Source organism: Rhinolophus sinicus, chromosome 9 (assembly GCF_057876585.1).
Source record: "Rhinolophus sinicus isolate RSI-liver-muscle chromosome 9, RSI-T2T, whole genome shotgun sequence".
Lineage (NCBI taxonomy): Eukaryota > Metazoa > Chordata > Mammalia > Chiroptera > Rhinolophidae > Rhinolophus > Rhinolophus sinicus.
This window is the reverse complement of record NC_142509.1, coordinates 31,187,403-31,201,368: the sequence shown is the minus strand read 5'-3', so window position 1 is coordinate 31,201,368 and position 13,966 is coordinate 31,187,403. Positions and strand designations below refer to the sequence as shown.

The following is a 13,966-nucleotide window of genomic DNA, read 5'->3' as shown; positions in this document are numbered from 1 at the left end:
CTTGCAGTTAACCAGTTGTTAGTTAGGGTGACATGCGTGGATGGGCCATGTGTCTCTCATAGTGAAGTCAGGGCAAACCACAGCAAAAGATAGATTAGATAGATAGATTCCAAAAGATAGATTGGAAGCATGTAAGACCTCTTGAGGCCTAGACTTTGAGCAGTCATGCTGGTGTGTCTGCAGAATTTTACTGGCCCTAAGGCATAAGTCCAGCTTCGATTCAGGGGTGGGGTAATTAACTCCACCTTTAGGTGGAAGGAGCTACAAAATCACTGCAAAAGTTGCAGAAGGGGTGGAGAACTGCAGTTATTTTTGCAATTATTTTACCACAACCCATTTTTTTCCTTATAACAAACTATTTGTCCATTCTTTTAACAAATATTTATTGAGTACCTGCTATGTGCCAGACACTGCCCACGGTGCCACGGACGCAAGCAGGGAACAAGAGAAAGTCCCTACTCACGAGCCGCTTACTTTCTGTGGAGGATAAGAGACAAACAGCAAACAAGTGAATAAATACATATATAAAATACATTTACATGGTATTCAACACTATCATCAAAATATAACAGAGTGACTGACTATTTAGGTGTCTAAAGGCAATTTTTGATAGGGTTGTCAGGGATGGTCTCTCTGAGGAGATGACATTTGACCTGAAGCCACAATGATGAGAAGGAATCTGCTGTGCAGGGCTGGGAGCAGAACGCTGCAGACGGAGGAAGAGCAGATGCAAAGGTCCTGAGGCAGGACTGCCTCAAGGAACAGAAAACAGGCCCGGGTGGCTGGGGCTCAGTGAGTGGAAGAGGGGTGCCAGATGAGGTCCAGGAAGTCAGCTGATCTTTGGAGGGAAATACGATTGTATTTGAGGAAAAGAAAACTCAAAGCGGTAAAGTGACTTACCCAAGGAAGGTCATGAAAATGGGTCATGAGGGGTGGAGCCAGGATTTGAACCTGGAATCATCTGAATTCAAAGCCCACATTCTTTCCACTGTCCCATTCTGCCTCCTGGGCTAAGTGCCAAGATGTTTTGTTTTGTTTTGTTTCAGGTGTACAAAACAACATAACGATTAGACATTCACACCCCTCACAACGTGATAACTCCAACAAATCTACTAAAGCTGGAACTTTTTCAGACAGGTGAACAAGACCTCAACCATCAGAAAGTCTAATGCAAGAGTCCCCCATTGAATTCGCCAATGGCCAAAGCTGGACACTCCAACTCAGTCTGAGCTAACCTCAGCTAACCTTTAATTGACTGTCCCACACTGCTCATCCAACAGCCGACAGACACACTGCAGAGCCTTGGGGCAAGTTGACCAGTGGCAGCCTCCCCAGATGTCTGGCCAGGGGTAACCACTTCCCCTGGGCTCCATTTTTTCCAGATGGCTCCATCCTTCTCCCCATTTTGGGTCTTTCTTAGGGAGTGCCTCCCTGCTTCCTAACCATCCTCCAGCAGGAATTCCTAAGACATTTGTTGTTGAATCTTGGCCCATAACTGGAAAAGCAATACAAGATGACAGACAGAACTCTGCTGATCAACCCTGCACAAGATCAAAAAATTCCCCTTCGTGAATTTGGTTGTCTTACGTGGCCAAACCCATGCGAGGAGCTGCATTGTTTAAAACAAGACATTCATTTATGCCAAATATTTTCATGGAATGCCTCCTGTGTGTCAGGAACTGGTCTAGGCAGTGGAGATCTCAGAGCAGTAAGCTCTGCCCACATGCTTTGCAAAAGAAGACGGATGATGAACTAATGAAATGCAGGACATGTGGAGGAATAAACGCGATGGGCAGAGGGAAGCCACGCAAAGGGAAAAGGATTGCTGGGGAGGGGGAGGGTGGTCAGGGAAGGCCTCTCTGATAAGATGCTACTTGAGGAGGAACTTGACAATGCGGAAGAGAGCACCACAGCTATTTGAGGGAACAATAAGAGCATGTTCGGACTTTTCTAGAACCCAAAAGAGACCAGTATGGCTGAAACAGAGTGAGCAAGGGGGACGTGGCCGGAAATGAGGTCACAGAGGTCATGGGGACCAGATCATGTACAGCCTAGCAGGCCACTGTAAAGGCTTTGGCTCACCCAAGGGGAGATGGGATCCCCTGGAAGGTTCCAAGCAGAGGAGGGACGTGATGTGACTTATGTTTTCAAAGTGTCCCTCGGGCTGCTGTAGGAAGCTGAGACCTCAGGTGTGGCGACAGAGGAAAGCAGACAGACCTTCCAGGAAGCTGCTGCATTTGCTCAGGTGAGAAACAATGGTGGCTCAGATACGGGGATAGAAGGTGAGAAGTGATAGTCAAGTGAGCAAGACAGGTAATCAACAAATAATTGCCCAGTGAATATTTTCAGTGAAATGGCAGCTAGAACTGCAAAACAGAGGTACAGGACGATATAAGAATGTATAACAAGGAAACTGATAGTCTGTTCCTGTGGGGCGGGGCAAATATTAGGCAAAGAAGGATTCTTAGAAAAGTGGTATACTAGCTGCAACATGAAAGATGGGATCCTGTTAGTTAAATGACGATGAGAAGGGGATCTCAAGCAGAAGGAAGAGCATGAGCAAAGGTCCTGGGGCAGGAAGGAGATGGCAAGTGTGGCCATTCGGATGTTCATAAGAACATGCTCTCCTGTAACGTGCTGCCCTGTTTGCTTGCCTCTGAAATCATTGATTCAGACACTGTATAGCAAGAGGCCCACACCGGCTCCTTGCTATTACCATCGTTTTCTTCTCTCCTCTGTAGGCAGTTAGGAGAACCCAGACCTTCCCACCCAGTAAATGAATAATGAGGACAGACTGGCTCAGGTGGTGCGAGATTAATAACAATGGTGTGACTTCGACCTGTCCAGAGTCAAGTGTCCCTCATTGGGAAGGACCTGGGAAACCGTCCTTTGTCCCAAACCCCTGCCCTTGTAGAGGACCATGCTGTTTTCCTGATCTAAGCAGGTGTGGGGGAGATGGCAGGATGGCCCCTCGAAGGGGGAATCAAGATTAAGCACATAAGCTGGCCTTTTAAAAGCTTAGCAGGCCTTTCCAATTGGATCTCAAATGGACCACACTTGAGAAATTAAATAAACAGCATTTGTCAAGGGCTTTTGTGGGCTTCCAGCTGTATTTATTTATAGGTTGGTCTGTTATTTATGGGCGCTCGTGCTCCCTATAAAAGCTTTGTTGGAGAGAAGTGGTAGGGAGGAGGCAGAGTGCTTTAATGCTTACTGGGACACTTAAGTATTCGCTCCAAGGAGCTCAAACAATGAACATTTGCTGCTTTTGTCCCACAGAAGCTGGGTGCTAGAACTCAGCAGGATGGCTTTCCTGGAAATGATGGTCCACCAGACGGCCCCCAGAGTCGGGGGTCCCCTCAGAGACCTCTGAGGACCAATTCCCAGGGACAAGTCGACACTCTGAGATTGCTCACATGTTTCACTCATGGTGACCTCTGACTCAGCTGGGAAGTCCCGATAGTTATGCCTTGAGAAGCACCGGCAGCTCCTTAGGTGAAATGGGTGCTCAATGGATGTTGTCACATGAATCACAAATGACTCTATGCTGTCCCCATAGTCATGAAACTGAAAAATTAGAGGGAGCTCAAGATGTCGCGTGGAACATCTTTGAAAAAAAAAATTGGCAATACATATCTGGAGCTTTCAAATGCCCGTAGCTTGGGCTTGTAGTTTTCTTCTGAGAATTCATCCAAAGGAAAATTCCAAGCATTAAGAAAGGAAGAGGTGAGGGGATGGGAGGGGAGGGGAAGGGAGATGAGGGAAAGGAAGAAAGGAAAAACTTCAGGCAAAAAAAAGATGCAGATTGCTGTGGTGTTTGTAATAATGAAGAATCAGAAACAGAGTATCAAGACAGAGGAGTGATTAATTTTGGTGCAGCTCCAATGTGTTCACGACTGTACAGCAATACAGAAATGTTTATGTTCAAATACTACAGGAAAACGCAAGAGACAGTATTACCATTATAGTACTATTAAAATTACGTGGTTTTGTGTTTTTTTTTAACTAACAGAGAAAAAGACAAAAATGAAAACTTTCTATAATGTTCACAGAGGTTATGTTTGGATAGGAGAACTCTGAGCACATTTTAAAAAATTTCTTCTGTTTTTCTAAATTTTTGCTAAAAATTATGAATCAGTTTGATGATTAAAAAAGCATAACCGATCAATTCATCATTTAATAAGGAAGTGGTATTCTCCCACGGCAAGGGAAAAATCTCTTTTAAAGGCACCCACGGAAAATTCATCCACTAGGGATTCTTTCGTTAGTACGATTATGAAAAGTGTCGAAATGGTACATACACTTCTAATCATCTTATCATCACGGAAGCAAAGGAAATGCCCACAAAGAATTAAAATATCAAAATCATTCACCGTTCTAGCTTCTTTTCAGTGCAATGAACAAAAATATGTGTTCTTTTTCGTCGTGTCTCTTTTCTCCTTGCCCTTGAATACATCTCCCTCCCGGCCACACAGAGTCTTTACCCCCGTCCTCCCAGGAACTATGGTCTTTCTTTGTGCATTTGCCCCTTTTTTTGTGACTAAGTCCCTCTAACCTCTCTTTATGATCATTGCTTGTCCACAGCCTTAGCTGCTTCTCCATGAAACCAGATGGAATGACGGGGCCAAGCGAGGAACCACTGACTCAAGAATCACATGGACCTGGGTTCATATCTGCCTCTGCCACTTACAGCTGCACAACTTTGGACAATTCGCTGCACTGCAGCTTCCGAGCCGGATAATGGCCAAAACATTGAAATGAGAAGACAATAATAATAGCAAAGTAAGAGTAGTCCAAGTACCGATTCACATTAACTGTCCACTGAGAGTGCACCGGGCACTGTGCTAAATGCTGTCCACACACGAAGCTGTTTACACCTCAACACAGGACAACGTGCTAGGTACTATGTTCCCCGTTTTCTACGCATAGATGAGAAGACAAACCTGTAAGTCACAGTGATCATGGGTGGGGTGCTCCCCTTGTCGCTAGACCCTGGTCCCATTCCATCTTGACACCTATTCCCCTACTAGTCCATTGTCATACCCATTCTCTAGATAAGAAAACTGAGGCTCAGAAGGATAAATGGTTAGACCCAGTGCACTCAGCTCCTAGGCAGAGGCAGGACTCTGATTTAACCCTCTCTCCCTGCAAACCTCTAAATCACACAGGCACTTGGTAGACACGTGATGCCATCCCTCCCTTACAATCAGGGAGCACCGGCTGGTCCATAGCTGGCCACTTTCTGCTGTCACACAGGCATTCTCTCCTGCTCTGGCCTCCCAGAGAACAGAATACAACAAGGAAGAGCAAGTTGTCTTGAGTGCAGAGAGGATGACCTCACAAAGGAAGCAGAGCGCCCACTGCCCCCATCAGTGTGGCCCAGCATTTCCCAGACCTGAGGAACCCCGGCTCCTGGACATCACCCCGCCACCAAGCCAGGAGTCTGGTCACAGGGAAAACCTTTGAGGCAAAGCAAGCCGGAGGGACGTGGACCCTTCTCATGGTCCTGCTACATCTCCACCGTTAATGCCTTCTGTCTGACCAGGCGCAACCGATACACTTGCACTCTTCCCACGCGGATGGGAGGTCATAAAAAGAAATCTCCCAGGAGGCAGACAAAAGTTGGTGCCCAGATTCTAGTCTGGGATGAAAAGCCGTTTTTATCCGGAACCAAATCTCATGTCTGACCTTCGAGGCATCAATGACCCCAAGTGTGGGGGTTGGGGGATGCTATATTAAATGCTTGAAAATAGATTCAACTGGGAGTTTGCCCACATGTCACCTAGGGCCCTGCCCACCTGACGGAGAGTGGATGGTCTCAGAGGACTATAGCAAGCAGGGCTATTTGGGGAGAAAAGGAAAGTGGGGAGCTGCCGGAGACTCACATCTGTGAGTCATTTGAGTTTGAAAGGAGCACATTCTGGTGGGCATGGGAGGGGGAGGAGGGGCTGGGCAGTTGGTTCCCATTAAGCTGGGTAGCTCGAAAATTCCCTGGATGTGAATACGTGCGGCCCCAGCCCCATCCAGGAGGCAAGAGCACCAGGACCCTTGATGTGGCCTGAGAACTTCCCTCCTCCTCCGGCCACTGACGCATGGGACCCCAGTGTCCCCTCTGGGCCTTGAGAGAACACGAAGTAGCCAGGAGGCCATGGGTCATGGGGCCCTCCCATCTGCCCCATTCTCCAAGGCCCCTAATTAGGTATTTACATGACAGACCCTGAAAGAGTGGTTACAGGCCATTGGGTAATTAGAGACATTTTTAAAATACATTTTCAACCACACAAAACCATGTTTACACAATGTTAAGGAACTGGCTTCAGACCACAGAAGTGAAAAGAACTTTGCAAAGGCAGAAAAAGCCGGCCCGCCCTGGAGTACACACAAGGGCAGTTGTGTTCTCTTTGATGCTCAGGCCATGTGTGTGGGTAGATCTACTCAAGGCCCGAAGGTCAGTTTCGCTCTTTGACTCTTGGAATCTGAGGCCCTACTATGTGCCAGGCAGTGCCCCAGGAGTTGGGAATATAAGACGGCTGACAAATTGGCCTCCTGACTCGAGGGGTTCACAACCGTCAGCTGCACTGCGGTCGGTTACAATGCTATTTTCATTAATGCATCTCCTTAGTAATTCATTCAATGAACACTGATGGAGTCTCCTACGCTCCTGACAAGGGAGAATACAGTAAAGGCTTAGTTTCCTTTTGAGGAGCTTGCAGTTCTGGATCGTATGGGATTCTTTTTGGTATTAGCATCTCCCTACGGCCACATCTACATTCAACGAAGGTGCCAAGCGTTGCTGAGGTTCAGGCAACTCAGAGCTAAACGCACATCTTGACTTTTCCCAAGTTCACAACCTTTGGGTGCCTTCGGGGGGTAGTATTATTATGGTCATTTCGTACATGCGTTCATTTATTCACTCACTTGTTCACAGACCTGCTGAGCTCCTATTCTGTAACAGATACAGAGCTAAGTATGGAGGATTCAGAAAGAAAGAGATAAGGTCTAGCCCGGCCCTAGGCTCAGAGAAAGGCCCGTGTGGCTATGATGTCAGCAGAGTTGGTGAGTTCCAGCGTGGGGAGCGCAAGGAGGGAAGTAACCTCTGACTGGGAGGCAGCCCTGAGTGGGGCCGAATTTCAAAGGATAAATAGTAGGTGGCCAGTGACGACAGGGAGGGCTTATCCAGGCCCTGGGCAAAGAATGAGCAAAGGCACAGAGGCAAGAAAGGCCAAGGTGCATGCAATGATCTGGTGAGAGTAGCAAGTGAGCTGGAAAGGTGAGCAGAGTCCAGGTCACAGGGAGTGAGCAAGCAGTATGTGCGTCCTACAGGTGGTGGGAAGGGCCCAGGAGCTGGGCTGCAGAGTGGCACAAAAAGAAAGCAAAACTAATCCTGAACTCTCCCAAAGGAATGGGGGTAGGGGAGAGGCATTGCCAAGAGTGATGAAAAAGTCACTCACCTTCTGAACAGAGGAGTGTCTAGGCAAGATGGAGCCATCAAATGTTGACTGGAGAGGGCCGCATCTTGAGTTTAAATGAAACTCCGTGGAGGATGAGATTTGGCGCTGTAGACCAAAGAATCTGATGGGGGCAGAGGAAAGAGAAAACATGGGAGGTTCAAATCCTTGCTCTGCCATTCAATAAACCCAGGGCCTTGAGCAAGCCACTGAGGGTTGCTTTAACCTTCAGTTTTCCCATCTGTAAAATGGGGCACTCACCCGCTACTACATAGACCTGTAATTATGATAGCAAGTGTAATATTACCTTATTCATTTAGGTAATATTCATATGAACTGCGATCATTAACATTTTTCAGCCCTGTTCATCTGGGAGCCATTCTAAGTTTTTTATTACTCATTTAATCCTATGTGAGGTGGTATACTCCTCAGCCCCATTTTACAGATGAGGAAAGCGAGGCCCAGGTGGGATAAGTAACTTGCCCAAGGACACAGACTTAAATGTCAGTTCCATCTAATGCCAGAACCCTCTCACTCTTAAACACTTCACGAGGCACCATTCAAATCCTCATGTGAGACTCATGTCCCAAACCTTGTCCTGTGTACACATGCAGTGCCACGTGTCACCTGCTTCAGTTACTCCATCTCCTTGTGTGCCGGTCTCCAGAGCAAACCTTAGCTTTTCATCCAGCAAATCCCTGACCTAAATGCCTTGCCCACTCCTTCCCATCCCTCCAAACCCTTTGCATTCAGGAAGGTCCTGTGCAAATGCCAGCTCCTGCAGGAAAACTCCCCAGAGCCCTCTGTCCCCCCAGGTCCCTCCTCAGAGCTGTCATCGCACCCCTGTCTGTTAACCATGCCTCTAAGATTCCACACCACCTACATTTGCTCTCTTGTGGTTATTTTATGTGCCCGTATTTTAATTTTCTTGCTTTGATGATATCTCCCCAGGTATTACATGGAGTAGACAGTCCTTAACTATTTCACTCAGTTACCAAGTCGTTGTGTGCTCAGCCTTGTTCTGGTCCCTGGAAATAAACCAGTGAAGAAGATATGCAAGGTCCCTCTCCTCAGAAGAGAGCCCACGTCATGAACAAACATATACGAAAATTTCACCTAGGGAGCGGTACTGACAAGGAGATGAATTAATTAACGTGACAGAAGAGAGTGACTGGGGTGGGGGTGGGGGAACTTCCTCAAAGAAGGTCTTCAGGGAGGCCTCCCTGAGGAGGTGGAGTAGGAGCAGAAGCATCAAGCAATCAAAAGTGTCCGCCATGAAAACAATTTGAGAAAGGAAGTGCTTGGCAGAGGGAACAGCAGATGCAAAGGCCCTGAAGTGGGAATAGATACAGCTCTTCAAGGAAAAACAAGAAGGCCCTTGTGGCTGTAGCATGTGACCCAAAACTGTGAGTGGGGAGAAGTCAGAGAGCTAGAGGCAAGCCAGGGCACGAAAAGCACTGGGGAGGAGCTTGAGCTCATTCTAAGATGGGTTGGGTCAACAGACCATTCGTCTTTGCGGAGCTTGCGAACTGAAGTGCAGACGGTTGCAGGAGTGCACTGGCCCCATCTCTCGGGAGCATCACCAGCCTTTTCCCATCCTGTATCAATTAGACCATTGATTCCATCGCTCCCGACTTCAAAGGGGGGAAAATGGCGGAGAATTTACAAAGGACAATAAACCGAATCCGTGGCAGGCTGCAAACCCATAAACTTTTACCGGCCCCTCAACTGCCTAGAATACATCACTCCCTGCCTCGCCACCAAAGCACTGCCTTTATCCACAGCCAGCACAATAAAAAAAAAAAAAAAAAAAAAAATTAAAAAAAAAATTTTTTTTTTTTTTTTTTTATGGAATCCCACACCATCTGGAAGAATAATCCTGAAAATAATATTTGCCTCAATGAATCCATCCAATTTGGAATGATCATGGCTATTCCTGAGGAGGCCGGATTAAAATCACAAATTGCTCACCGATGCTCAGGAAGACCCGCCTTGATCACTCATTCACTGTGACCTGGGGCATGTCACTCTCCCTTGTGCCTTCCAGGCTCAGTTTCCCCTATTTGAAATGAGACGGTTGGTTTGTCTATGAGGACCTCTCTGTTCTATGTATCCAGAAGGAGGGAAGGACTTCTCAGAAATTTCCTAAGAAGGGACAGGGTGACCCTGGTCATGAGCAAACATGTAGGGAAATAGCAGGGGCCTTATGACGTGGTGCGACTTTTGTGGAAGACAGTTGGGCACTGGGAGTCAGGCACCTTTCAACAATAATACACACACTTGGATCCAGGAAACGATCATTCCAGAATACAAAGCTGTCGATCCGTCGTTCTCCACTGGGAGCAATTTTGCCCGCCCCCTCCCCGCCTCCCAAGGGACACTGGGAAATGTCTGGAGACTTGTTTGTTGTCATAACTGGGGGAGAAGGTGCTACTTGTATCTAGTGGGTAGAGACCAGGGATGCTTGTCAATACCCTACAATGCCCAGGACAGGCCCAGCCCCCACCCCCACCCCCACACCCCCACCAACCCTCCGAACAAAGAATTATGGAGCCAAAAATGACGAGACAGCCAAGGCTGAGACTCTGGTTCAGATAAAAGGGCATTCACCAAGTATTGTTTTAGGGGGTGTAAACGAAAATGTTAAAGCTTGAAACTACCTGAATGCAACATAAAAGGGGACGCATTAAAGAATGTGTGTTAAATCCTCTCAAAAGGATTTCATGCAGTCAGAGAAAGGTAAGCCTGGAGACAGGAGCAATGGCGATCTTTGCTGCCGGCCATGTTGTCAGTTTGGCTCAAATAAACTCTTTTTCAAAAAATAGAGCCTGGAGATAGACTGCGGCCTGGGTTCAAACCCCGCCTCTGCCACGTATTACGTGAGAGATCTTAGGCAAGTCTCTTTACCTTCCTCAGTTTCAGTTCACTTGTCTGAAAAATGGGGATGAGGGTCCCCACTCCCTCACGGCACTGTTGGGGGAACTCTAAACATCACACGGAGAGGATATGAGCACAGATAATTAATTCCTCATCCCTGTGTGCGTTTGAGTTTGCAACCCAAGAAAATAACCAAAAAGCTTGCCTGATAAGACCTGCCAGTGGCCAGCTCAACATCCCTTTAGACGGTCATTGACGCGTCACTAGAATTACGTGGCTGGAGCCCCAGTTAGGGGAGCAGTGTCAGGTTGCCTTAGAAACACCCTGTACTGAGTCTCTTACGAGCATAATCTCAGCTCAACCTCAGAGCAGCCCCATAAGCATTATCCTACTTTATAGATGAAGAAACTGAGGCTCAGAGAGGTCGGTAACTTGCCCAAGGCCACTTGCTGATAATTACAGGGTACAGATGAGATTTGAGTCAGGTCTGTCTGATGTCTTGCTCCTCAGCCCCACACGGGATGACATTCTTCAAAGGCCTTCTATGACACAGGTGTAAACAGACACTATTTATTAGAATTTACCAAAGCATGTGGGGATCGGGGACCTACTTGTCCCAGTGTTCTCGGTACTCTCCCAGTTTTAGCACTGAAGCCCCACATTCTGGGAAACGTCTCCGCCCTGGGCAAAATGGGATGCTGGGTTGCCCTCCTTCAGGGGGTCTGGGCTCTGTCTCCGCTTCCCTCAGGGTACACGGGCCTGCTGAGGGAGAGGCCAATATAAGTGTGAAAATGCAGGTTTGTAGGACTTAGAATCTTCTAGGGCAATCGGGTAAAGAGGGGAAGCTGTGGCCCATGGATGAGAAAACCTGGTTTCAACACAAATTCATGGCTTGAAACTGGGCTTCCTCGGGCTCTTCTCTCCCCCACTAAAAACAGATGGGATTGTGTCAAATTTCTCCAAAAGTCATCCATCTAGGATGCCAATATCAAGCCTTCTTCCCATCCATCCATAATATAGTACTGTGGGTGGCTGCCCGGGCTAGAATACCTGCTCCGACATTGTAGCTGTATCACCTCGGGTAAATCACCCACCTCTCTGAGCCGCCATTTCCTCATCCATAAAATGTGTATAATAATGGGAATCCATTGCACAATACATGGAAAGTCTTTATAATGAGGCTTTGGCCTATCAGAGGTGTATTGTAAATATTGGTTAATATTATATTAATACTTATTTACGGATGCATTTACTCCATTCGGCAAGTATTAACTAAATACAGTTATGCTTGACACAAAATTCTCATAACTCCCGCCTCTCTCGCATGAAAAAGCCCAGATTCTAAATCCAAATGAATTAACGACCAACTCCTTGCCTTCTGAAGTCGAGATTAAAGAGAGAGAGAGGCCGGCCGGCAAAGAAAGAGGGAGCCGCGGTGCTCTCTCAAGTGCACAAGCCAAAACACACATCCCGCTCTGCACAGCCAGCCATAAATCCATCAGTGGGTGAGGGCTCTTCCCAGCTGGCATGGCGACCGTTTGGGGCTCTGCACAGTATTCCACCACAACTGGCTGTAATTACCAGCTGGATAATTATTGGGCCAACCCACTTCCCTCAAATACCTCTCCGTTCCACAAGCAGGGAACAGCATAAGCAAGAAACCTTCCTCCCCCCACCCCTGTGAGCCTCCCGGCCTCCTAGCTAAGCCAACCTCAGGAGGTCCCTGCCAAAAACACCCCCCCATACGCCCCCCCAGGAATAAATGGCCTTGCTGAGCTAAGTGTGCCAATGCCTTAAATTGTTTTATGTTTTTTGTCTCTATGAATTAGAAGCCGTTAAGAGAAGGCCGCCCAAGGAAACCAAGCACAAAATATATTTGGTCACAGATGGATGGGAAAGGTTTCTTGTTGCTTTTTTTTTCCCCCTCAAGAGACTGAACATGAACTTTTTTTTTTATTTTTTTTTAATTGCTGGTCTATTTGGAGCCGGGCTCTTGGAGCCCAAATGGTGTAAGGAGCACATCCTCCTGGGTGTGGAAGAGATGTCCCCTCTATAAACACGCCTGCTCAGACAGCTGGGTTTGGCCCAGAATCCCCCTCACATACAGATGATCAAGGGTAACCTCTGGAAGCGCAGCTGTGTGGGCTGTGCAAATCCTGGCACGAGAAGATGGTGCTGGGGTGGGGGCTGCATCTGTGCCAGCCTCTTCCCAGGTCCCCAATCAGTGCCACCCACCAGGGAACCCGTACTTTCCCACAGCCTCCCCATCATCCCAACCCCTGGGTAAGCATCTGGATTCTGAAGTTGGTGACCCGAGTACAAATCCTGTATCTCCCCCTCACCACATGGGCTATACCCTGTGTGCTTCAGTGTTGTCGCCTGTAAAATGGGGAGAATATGGGTACAACCTCGTAGGGATTGTCGTTACAGTGAAGCGAGGTAATGTGCAGCACAGTGCTTGGCACCGGTATGTGCCCAATAAACGGGAGCTACCATTATATCTCATTTAGCTCCTCTGCGCCTCAGTTTGCTCAGCTTTAAAATGGGGATCTTTGGGAGAATTGCGAAGATTAACTTGATGACATTTTACTTATCAGATACTGATTGCTGAGTGTATATTTTGTGTCCGAAACTGTGCTGAACAGTCAATATCCATTATACTATTAGATCCTTACAATAATTTGGAAAGCTCAGCCTTATTTGAAACGTGAGGAAACTAAGGCTCAGATAAGATAAAGCCCTAGTTCAAAATCTGTCTGATCCCAAATCTGTCTACCAACTTTAGAAAACGGTGTCCTTTAAAGTATGCTTCCCTTCAGGGTGGAAAAGTACAAGAGCTTCTCAGAGATCATATTTGCCACCCTTCCACGCCCTCTGAACAACCATGAGTCTAGCTTGATTTCCCTGTCTCAGAATTGGTAAGGACAAGAGAGCAGACAAGAAAGAATACATACGCATCATAAATTACCCGACTTGAGTCTGGTTTCTGCCTCAGCCTTGTGGAAATTTGGTGAAGATATGTCACTTTCCCAGATTCTTACCCATTTGGTTCCATTGATCAAATCAAGTTTCTGGGGGTGTGCTGGCCCCACAAAAGGACTGCCACCCCCTCCACCATCACTACCATCATCATCACTATCACCACTAACTACATCTACCACCACTATCACCATCACCAATCCCAACACCTTTAGCTCCACCATCACTATTACCACCACCATGTCCATAACCTCCAACTCTGCTATCATCACCTCCACCACCATCACCTCCGCCATCATCACCTCCGCCATCACCTCAGTCAGACTTATCTGAGGAAACTCTAAATTTTGGAGACAAGGAATAGTTTAGTTGAATCGTAAGGCAATTTGGATGCACTAGCAAAAGTCCTAGAGAGGAAACTCAAAGTGTGACGCTGTACGTAACTCCCAGAAGTAGCGAGCTTTCCCGCCAGTACCCAGTGTCCTTTACATCAGCCAGAGATTCAGTCAAACCAGATGTAAGTTAAAGCCAAGAAGGGAATAACAGATGCTGCTCAGAAAGATGGCCGCAGCATGATGTCTGCGGGAAGAAAATGGGTCTGAGAATCAGGCAGATATGAGTTGGGATCTGGCTTTGCCATTGAACAGCTGAGCACCCTGGGA

The 13,966-nt window shown here is 47.3% G+C and overlaps 1 long non-coding RNA gene across 1 annotated transcript in view; it reads right to left on the bottom strand.

The window, feature by feature from the left end:
- The window catches only part of LOC148757330 (uncharacterized), a 222,979-nt gene extending 215,405 nt beyond the window's left edge, over positions 1 to 7,574 (bottom strand). The window contains exon 1 of the long non-coding RNA XR_016022455.1: positions 7,452 to 7,574. This is a non-coding gene — a long non-coding RNA (uncharacterized LOC148757330). The remainder of the gene's footprint in view (positions 1 to 7,451) is intronic.
- Positions 7,575 to 13,966: the final 6,392 nt, after the last annotated feature.